The sequence below is a fragment of the Marmota marmota genome, unplaced genomic scaffold, assembly GCF_001458135.2.
Source record: "Marmota marmota marmota unplaced genomic scaffold, marMar, whole genome shotgun sequence".
Lineage (NCBI taxonomy): Eukaryota > Metazoa > Chordata > Mammalia > Rodentia > Sciuridae > Marmota > Marmota marmota.
Window position 1 is genome coordinate 3806535 of NW_026000078.1, and position 10746 is coordinate 3817280.

The 10746-nt window shown below is 33.1% G+C and overlaps 1 pseudogene; it reads right to left on the reverse strand.

Moving 5' to 3' along the window:
- Nucleotides 1-1687: 1687 nt before the first annotated feature.
- Nucleotides 1688-2255, reverse strand: LOC107156535 (annotated as a pseudogene).
- Nucleotides 2256-10746: the final 8491 nt, after the last annotated feature.

Here is a 10746-nt window from a genome sequence, read left to right on the forward strand (position 1 = left end):
TTCTTTGATTGACTTTTCTTCTAATATAGTTCTTCCCTTTGCAGATTTTCATTTTTTTTATTCCCCCCTCATGCAGTATTTTGCTGACAATGTTCTGTAGTGCAGATTTTCTCATCATGAATTCTTTTGTTTATCATGGAAAGTTTTTATTGCATCTTCAAATATGAAGCTTAGTTTTGCTGGATATAAGATTCTCGGTTGACAACCATTTTCTTTCAGAGCTTGATGTATGTTATTGCAGGACCTCCTGGTATTGAGGGTCTGGGTTAAGAAATCAGCTGAGATCTGAATTAGTTTCCCCATATGTGTAATTTGATTTTTTTTTCTCTTGCAGCTTTTAAAATTCTATCCTTATTCTGTTTGGTAGTCCCACCCATTGTAGCCAGCCCCTTCCATCCCTGTTCACTTCAGGATTTACTAGCGGTAGAGAGCCTGGTTTTCTCCAGTTTCTTGAACTTGTGCTCCCTTGAGGGACCTGCCCTCAATCTATGGCTTTCCACAGTCTTGCCAGGCCCAGACTGGCCCACATAGTCTCATCTGCAATCCGACAGACCCAGGCTTCAGATTCCCCAGGCTCTGCCTTCCTACAGTCCCAAGAGCTCAATGCCTTTCCAACTTGCAGAAAGACCACTAGGGATGTGCTCACATAAAGGACCAACCCTGAAAAGGCGTGGCCAGATGGCAGCCACCAGCACACCCAAAAGGAGGATGTCAGTTGCAACGAGACCTGTAGGTACTCTGACAATATATCTCTAGGTCCTGGCTGGTGTCCCAAGACTGAGGCAGCTGTGCCCTGAGATGGTAGCAGTGGTGGCAGCAAACCTGCAGACCCTTTGGCCCTGGGCATCCAGGCCCTGGATGATGTACCAAGATTGTGGCAAACATGTATAACCAAACCTGCGGGTACCCTGACAATGGACTTCCAGTCAGCAGCAGACAGTGGGTGCTCCTCAGGTGATCTGTGGGTGGTCTGCAGGCAAAGGCAGATGCTCAGTGGGTGCACATTGGGTGGTGGGCAGTGGGCAGGCAAGAGGCAGGCAAACGGGCAACTGGTGGGCAGTTGGGGTGGTCAGTGAGTGATCTACATGCAAAAATTGGAGATACACTGCCAAAGGGCTGATGATCATGGTGTACAAATCTGGGACAAAGAACAGGGGATCTGTGGGCAGTGAGGTCTGTTTCCCAGAGAAACAGTATTTCCTCTGCTTGAATCTTGATTCATAGAGCAACTCAGAATGCAGCCTTCCTCTAGCTCGTTGTCTTCATAGTATATTTTATTTTTTAAAACTTCTATAAGGATATGTTTATTGACTTTCTCATTATAAAACTTATTACAGCATATTTCAAAGAACACATCATATATCAATGTCACTACAAAAGCCACCACAATAATCCTCATTTTCATTAAAAAATTGTTGATAAATTTGGTGATAATTGTTGATTCTCTGATTAGAGCTCAGGAGAAGCTGCCAGGACTAACTGGTGGTGAGAAGAGAGAGTCCATTAGACCCAGAAGGCTGAGTCTTCACATCTGGCACTGAGGTGGGCACCTCCTTTCCATCATAAAATAGATAATACTCTGCACAGACACTGAGCAAGTTCAGCAAAGATCCAGCATCTATTATCATTCATCCACTGAGGAATATAGAGTCTATCTTCATTTTGAGTTTTCTTCACAAAAAAAATTTTCTCTGATGTTCTGGATCCCAGTCTCCAAGAAGAACCATGCAAAAATTTTTAGGGAAGTTCAGCCTCCACTAATTGCCCCATCTCTGTACAAAACCTTCAGAATAATAGGCTTTTCAGGTTGAAGAAGTCCTTAATAGCTTAATTTCAGAGGAATCTGTGTTTCCTTACAAATTTGGAAGGAGAAGTTCTGTATTGACAAGAGCAAGTTTCATGTTCATGAGAGCAAACCTCATGACAATGCAGTTTCAGGGGCCATTTCCAAAGGGCATGTACACGTAAGAATCGATGCTGTCCTTGTTCTTATTGAACCTTTCAGGGCGGAACTCCTCAGGCTCTGGCCAATACTTTGGGTCTCGATGTAGAACAAAGATTGGTATCACCACCAGCGTCCCCTTACTAATGAATACTCCACTGATTTCAATATCTTTCTTAAATATTCTCTCAATTCTGGCACCAACTGTATACAACCTGAGAGTTTTATTCACCACTATGTCCAGGTACTTCATCTGCATCAGGGTATCATAGGTAGCAGGTGCCTTATTGGGCAAAGCCACATCAAGATTAAATGATCAGTATATTGCATTAATCAATAATTGTCAAGAGTATAGCATAAAATATCACCATTGGAGATTATAGTATTAAAATAAATGAGATCTGACATTGTTTCATTTTTTATTTGATATTCCTTTAAGATTATCATAATTATCTTTTTCCCAATGCTATGATAAAAATGCTTATAAGTAAGAGGTCTTGTTTAGCTAAAATGTCATTTTGGAATGTCATTTAAATGTATTAGCTTGCTTTTTTAAAATCTTAAGGTCTTCATTCACACTAAAAATAATTTTATTTATTGGCCACATCTTTTTCCATTTTAGATAATATCTTTAGGGTAAATTAATTTAAATAGTTGCTTATATCTGTTAAATGGTTAAAGTTCTCTTAGTAGAACAAAATGTAACCAACAGGTTATTCTCCCTTTCTCCACACTATTGTTCATATTTTTATTGAAAAGTAATCAAGTTATACTAATTTTCCTTAAATTTAATGAAAGAAAAATCACTTAGAGTGATAGCATCACCTTTCTAAAGCTAGTACTCCTGCAATTAGGATCATGTTTGTGAAATCTCAACTCCATCTTTACTACCTAAAGAGTAATAAATCGCTCTAAAAATCAATAGACTAGAGGAAATTGTTGTCACACTGGAATAGACTCCATCATTCCACATTTATTGTTTGATTTATTGAGACATTCTCTAGGCTAAAGATATAGATCCATCTCACTTGTCACATCAATTTTTTGAATGTATCTCAGACCTTTTTGCACAAGAAACAATATAGCTGAGTCCTCAGAAGCATTAATCAAAGCACATAACCTTTAGCATATATTTCTTCAGAATTTACAAAGTAACTGTATTCATTTCCTCCACTGATTATCCTACCAGCAGTAAGATGTCAGACGTGCATATTATTCCCTTTTCTGCAGATGGCTACACTTAAATACAGAGAGATTAGTGATTTGCCCATGACTCCTAAATAGCAACTAATTTATTTGAGGTTTGAAATAAAACTTTCTAAATAAATTAAGGGATTTTCACTTTATTTACCTCATAAAAATAAATATCTAAAAATACAAGTAAAATTGTATTTTTATTCAGAGATTTTGTAACCTTATTTTGTAACGAAGCTTGATATTTTTATTTTCATTAAGGCGCCTTCATTTTCTGAGCAGTACAAGTTTGTCCAAGCTCATGGACACCCTGGCAAAAGTTTAGTTTTAGGGAAGATCATAGTAAAATAATATGCTGGAATATACTATTTCCCCTATGACTGGGAATAATGTAGAACACCCAAGCAACATCAAAAGCAGAAAGTCAAATAAGTCAATAAATTAATAAATAGTAGATAAAACAATTTATATTTTATTTTGTCTAGTAACTTGTGATTACATTAATAATATTGTAATCATTTTTAAGTTAATTGCTGTGTAATTTCTGAATCAACAGAACATACAGTGTAATGTTGATAACTGTCTAAAAACTTCTTTGGGGACTATGGGCAGTCAGTTAAATGATGGCAGGGTGTCAAGAAAGGAAAGCTAGTCTTTGGGAAGCCATGTAAGGTGGCTTATTTCCACAATGGTAATGTGATGACCAATAATATCACTTCTACTTTGTTAGCTAATGGCTTTGAAAATAGAACTCACTAATAGATTTTAGGCATGAAGTACTGTCAAGTATTATCTGAGCAGACACTGAGCATAGGTCTCCTCACCTACACTCAGAATTAAACTGCAAATTAATATCAGAGAAGTAGAATGTACGTGTCCCTTGATGTAATATTAGGGAAAAGATACTTAGATTTTTCAGATCATTATGGTGGCTTTCTTACCTGCAGTCACATCCTTTACTCTTTTCACTAAATATATCTATTGTGGTAGAGATCGTCTTCCAGATACAGATCAAGGACTTCCCAGACTTAGACTATGTAGCAAAGTAAAGGGGGAAAGTATTCTCATCTTCATTTTGTATTACTTTTAGTAAAAAGTTTAGTCCACTCTACCAGCTTAGAGTAGTGGATGTTTGTTATTTGGCTCATGATCTTCTTTCATTTTTCTGTGTCTAGAGCACTCCCACCATCCACATTCTCTTTCCCTTAATGGAATCATTATATTGAAGCATTTGAAGCTAACTCCCATTAATCATGCATTTCCACCTTAGCTTCAGAGAATAATTTGTATCTATGTGCTAATAGTCTTAAAAGAAACACTCATTTCCCCTTAGTTCAATATAGAAAGCCTGAACATGAATAATTATTAGCTCTAACATACCATTTTCCATAATATATCTACATAGAAAATTTTTATTATGGTTTAATTTTGAAAAACTCTTTACTTATTTATATATTAGGCAGTTCCAAATGAGAATTTAATTTATTTGTAGCTATTTTTTGCATGTGGTTTTCCATCTAGAAAATTTAACTTCATAAAAGTCTTTTTTTTCATTTCTCTTAAGCTCTTGAAAATATAAAAGCTAATTTCTCAATATCCAGAGCTACTAAAAATAATTATTCAAGGCACTCAGCTATGCCATTTTTTAAAATCACACATGGGTGGCTTAAAAGTTATTATTTTACTGAGCAGACATGACATTTTATAAACTTTTGTATTACATTAAACTAGAAATAGAAGTTCAAACAAAAGGTTGAGTATTGATACAATTATGTTATTTTAGGATCTAAAAATTCTCTCTGTAGGTCACAAGGAAGAGGTGGAGAGCACGTTTTAAGTAACTTCCCTTGGTCATAATGCTTCTTTTTTGTTCTGTTATGAGAGGTACTTTTTAAATTTCACTCATAAGGATTCTTTGTTTCTTAGGGAAGAGCACTATGCAAAATCCGGAGATTTATGACAGAGCTACAATTTACAACTTGAGAATTCACTAATGTAGATGCTATGTCACTTTACTCACCATTAAATCTTGGCCAGTTTTGTGTCAAAGAAAATTTGGTCTCCTTAAACAAAGGAAGGATTATGAAATTCTCTTTTTTCTATTCTTTGTCATAGTAAGGTTTTTTGATTCCTGTGTAAAAGCCAAACAAATTTAACTTCATTACACCAGTTATATTTCAAAATATATGAGGCCTTGGGAACCATGTTAAAAATGACAGTAGAAACACTAGCACCTTATGGGACACCAGCCCATGGGATGAGCTTTGAAAAACACTGAGTGAGTCTCCAAATGAGTGAAGTGTATTATTGATTACACAGACCTAAGACCTGTTGGGAAAATGAATGGTTGGATTAAAGTGTGAGGACTTATTCTAGCATAGAAATATTCTGGTGGTGGAATGGGGAGGCTATATATGGAATACAAAAATGTTTAACATGTCTTTGTGACATAAGCTTACAATGATGATATAATAATTGTTTACTTGATGAAACTCATTAATGAATGGGAACCATGGATTCTTTGGAATAAGACTGACTCGAATATCCTTGTTTTAGATGTATAATCAGATTGGTATTACAACATCATCCTAAAGGTAGGGGAACTAAAGCCAGGTACTGATTCAAAGGAAGATCAATTTTGTTCAATTTTCATGCAAGAGTAGAACAGATACTTGGACTAATTAAGAGACCACATTTGAGATTTTGGATTTCACTTGTCTTTGGACACTATAGATCAGACTCCACAATCCTTCATTTGATGTTATCTAAAATAAATAAATAATAAATTATTTTTTTGATGTCTTTTACAGTCAGTCTTTAATAATGCATGTTACTAGGGGAGATGTTAAGGTTAGTAAAGGGTTATACTAAGAGTTAAACATGTTTTCATATATCAGGTTATATGGATTGGATAAAATCACAAGCTTCAGGAAAAAAGCTGTTTTTTCCCCCCCAAAGAAAACCAAGGCTCAATGAAGCTATAACAATAACAAACACAACTAGTTTTAAATCGTGATCTTGATGAATGTGGTGCTCCCCAAAATATCTCTACCTTAGTTTATATTTCTGAATTTTTTTAAGTTAAAGATCTTATTGTGTCAACATCTGGAATAGTACACAACAAGCATTTTCTATAGATTCAAAAGTAATGAATCACATGGTTCTTAATTATTCTCAATGTTAAATGTGGCTGGGTTGCTATATTCAACAGAGATCCATGAAATATCCTGTGAGTAATATGATTTCCCAAAAGCTTTTAAAATTTAGAGTAGGGTCATAATCACTGGAAAAGCAAAGCTATTAATGAATGGGAACTGTTCATTAATTAATAATTCATTCATTAATAAAAAATATTTTTGTTTGTAGAAGATTCCCACCTCTCAACTTTATTTGTCCTTTAGAAGGAGCTGACAAGAGCTTGTGAACCAATACTTGGTATTTTAAATTTAAAATAAAGATAATTTTGTATGTAGAAAATTCCCACCTCTCAATTTTATTTGTCCTTTCAGTTTTCAGAAATTTTAATTCTAAAAAATTGCATGATTTGGGGGATTTGTTTGTTTACCTTAACAATAACTAAAATTAATTTGTCAAAGGACACCAAATTGGAAAAATATTTCTTACCTTGAATAATGTAATTTTTCTCTTGTCTCTATTGCCAATAGCTATGACCACATTTTCATAAACTTTAAAAATTTTACTTTTAGTTTCACTTCAGCCATAAAAAAATCCATTTTCAAAATATTTGTGACTTTTCTACTCAGTGAGTAAAAAATAGAGAAGGCATGTAGAATTTTTAAAATATCTATTTTGTAACATTGAAACCCTACCAGGGGCGGGGGGAGCCCCAAATAAGGTAAACTCATTGAAGCTTTTGGAACATTATTTCCAACTTTTACAACTATCCAGGTACTTGCTAATATATAAACTAGATAGCCAAGAGACTGAGAAGTTGAGCATAAAATAGCTATTGAGGGGCAAAGGAGCTGATAAGAGCTTGTAGGAGTCTCATGAGGCTAGTAAAATAAAATTGGGATTCAAACATTAATGATCCAGGACATGAGAAACCATGATCCTGGGTAGGAACAGAGGTCAGAAATCTCCAACCAAGAGCCCATGCCTCTTTTTTTTACTTTTACCTGTTCAATTATTCATAAGTTGAAAAGGAGAGGTTGAGTAGCTAAGCAGAAATTCTAAGAATCTAAGATCAAGCAGCAGTATCTAAGTGCTAAGAACTTACAAATTCAAGTAAAGTTGTCACCAAAGTAGATGGGTACTGATAAAATAGATCCCAGGTTTTCAGTTAACATCATACAGACTGTACCTCTCATTTCTGAGAGCATTCCAGAAATCCAGGTCATGCAAGCCCTGAAACTCACCCTTGAGTTGTCTGTTTCTACTTGGATTAAAGTGGTTCACAGTCTCAACTACAAAACAGAAATTACCAAAAAGACCAGGAGAGAACAGCATTCTGTATATCTATAATAATTTTATTTAACATTTCTGACATTCACTTAAAATTTACTGGAAAATGGAAACAGTAAGATGATTCAGAAATTAGAATTAACATATATAGAATTTAAAATGTATGATATATTTAGAAATACATATTTTCCTACTGCTGTAATCCCAGCAACTTGGGAAGCTGAGAAAATTCAAGATCACAAATTCAAGGCCACACTCAGCAGAAATTTAAAAAATTTTTAAAGTTAAAAATTTATTTTTTAATTAAAATTAAAAAAATAAAAAGGGCTGGTGATATACAGTTTTCTGGTTCAACTCCCATTCCTGACAAATAAATAAAGGTATATGTAAAAATAATAAATTTAACATGTATTATATAATTTAAAGGAAGTTCTAAAAATAATAATAACTGAAATTTTAAAATGTCATATTCCTAATGACAAAATCAGACAAAGACATCATAAGAAAACTCCTGATTCGTATGTTTTATGAATGTAGATGAAAAATCCTAAAAGAAAAACTTATGAATAAAATATAGCATCTTTAAAAGGTACAATACCTTGACCAAATTAGATTTAAAAAAAAGTTAAGATGGTTTAATATGTATAATTTATATGTATAAGATAACATTTTAAAATGTATAAGATAACATTTTATTGACCAAAATATACATGATCACTTCAATAGACACACAAAAAAGTGTTTGAAAAAAGTCAAACAGCCTTTAAAGATCAAAAACATTTTAGAAAATAGGAAGAAAATAAAACTTTCTCAGTAAGATATAGAGTATTGATGACTACCCACAATCAGCATTCTACTTAATGATGAAAACCAGATCCTTTACCCCAAGATCAAGAAGAAGAAAATGAAGTATCCTTTTTCCATTTGTATTCAACATTATACTGATTCTATTTATGAAAAAAAAAGAAAATAAATTAAAAGGTGTTAAGATCAGAAAGGAAGCAAAAAACTATATTTGTAGATAAAATAATCTTACATATAAAAATCCTTAAATTTGGCCAAAAAGTCTATTATCATTAACAAATATGCTTTAAAAAAATCACTTTGGGGACATAATATAATACTATAATTTTTATTTCTATATAGAAACAATGGAAATAAAAAAAGAAAATTAAGAAAATAATTCTACTTAAATAGTACTAGAAAGAATAAAATAAAAAGAAAATAAGAAAAAATTTGAAAGTAACTCAAAATTGATGTTCTGAATACTACATATCTCTGTTGAGAGAAATTAGGATGTAAATAAACAGAAAGACATTCTGTATTCATGAACCAGAAGAATGAATATTGTTGATGTGGAAATACCCCAAACTCAATCCATGTATTCAATACAATCCCATTCAATATCCATCTTACTTTTTAAAGCAATTTTCAAGCTTTAGATTTTTGGGAAAACCTATAAACTTAGAAGAAGACATAGGAAGAAATATCCTAAATCTTTCATTAAGCCCACACTTCTTATTTTGATGTCAAAAATGCAAGCAATAAAGGAAAAAAATATTTATATAAGTTGGATACCAAAATAATTTTTAAAAAACTACAATTCTCTTTAGCAAATTACTTCATGAAGAATGTGAGCAGCCAACTCATAATGATAGACAATATCTGCAAAAATATGGAGACAGAATATAGGTTATTAATTGTCTAAGGCTGAGAAAGCAAGATGGAGTGAAAGAGATGATGGGGAAAGACTGATTATGAGGATTCAGTGTGGGGTGATGAAATGTTGTAAAATTAGAGTACAGTATAGCTATACAAGTCTGTGATTACATTAAAAATAGTTTATTGTATTCTTTAAATTGGTGAATTTCATTGTATATAAATTCCATCTCAATAAAGCTGTTAAAAATCTCTATAGAAAAGTTAACAGTCACTAGAAATAGCGGAAGGAAAGAGTTCTCATTTGGAAGGTATGTCAGAAGAAAATAAAGTATATAATGATTAAAAAGGGTGTAGAATGCATAAAAGAAAAAGAAAATAAGAGGTTTGCAATATAAAATTATAAAAACCTTACATATATAAAATTTGAGTTACAGAAATGGAGGAGAGAAATAATTAATAAGAAAGAATATCTGAAGTAATAAGGGTTGACAAAATTCCAAAACTGAATAATATCCTTTAGTCATATATTCAATATTAAAATAAACCATTCCTACTAATAAATAAATACATGCATACAAATAAGAATATCTTAAGCATGCTTTTTGTAGAGAAATAGTTCACTGTAGCACCTTGGGGAGACCTTCCACGTCTTCACACAGGCCTTAAACACAGGCCTTAATAGCAGTCTGACACTTGTCCTGGTGGAATGCCCTGTGGTTTGCCCTAGGATATGGAAAAATAGGCAATTTTGTGTCTGTTTCTTACTTGCCTCTCTTGCAGGTGGTTTCCATGAGATGATATTTCCTGTCATTTGTTTCTGTTGTTTGTGTAAGGCATGTGACATTTTACCTTTCTTTCCTCTTTTTCAGATAGATACACAGATTAACATCAACCCCTAATTTCCAGTTTTTTTCCTCAGTGTGAAGTGGCCTTCTGCTCCAGTCTTTTGCTATCTTACCCCTCCAGCTCAGTCTAATTGTGTGGAACTAGGAATACAGGAAGATGATACCATGGTGATTTTCCTTTTGCCATATGTGTAATTAATAAATTACCTAAACTTATATGAATCAATTGTTATCTTCTGTCCTTTCTCTGGAGCTGTAACAAGTCAACCTATAGCATCCAACTGCACTGACTCTTAAGGACTGCTTAAATATTTTGTGTCTCATAGTAAATATTGCAGAACATCTTAAGTACAGTCAAAGGGAAAACATGTTACGTTCAATGAGATAAAACTAAAACTAATATCTGAGTTCTCAGCAAAAACAATGAAAGACAAAAAAGTGGATGATATTAATACAATGAAAGAAAATGACTAGCAAGTGAAAACTATATATAAAGCAAAAATGCTTGAAAAATTGGACCATTGTTATATAGTTTGTCACCATAGATTCTCCCTAAAAGAAATACATCAGAAAGAAAAATATCAACTCATTTGGGAATCACAAATATAGGAAAAGGAAATGAAAAATTAATGTGAATTTATTTTAATAGGCATTGATTGTATACATGATGATACCATC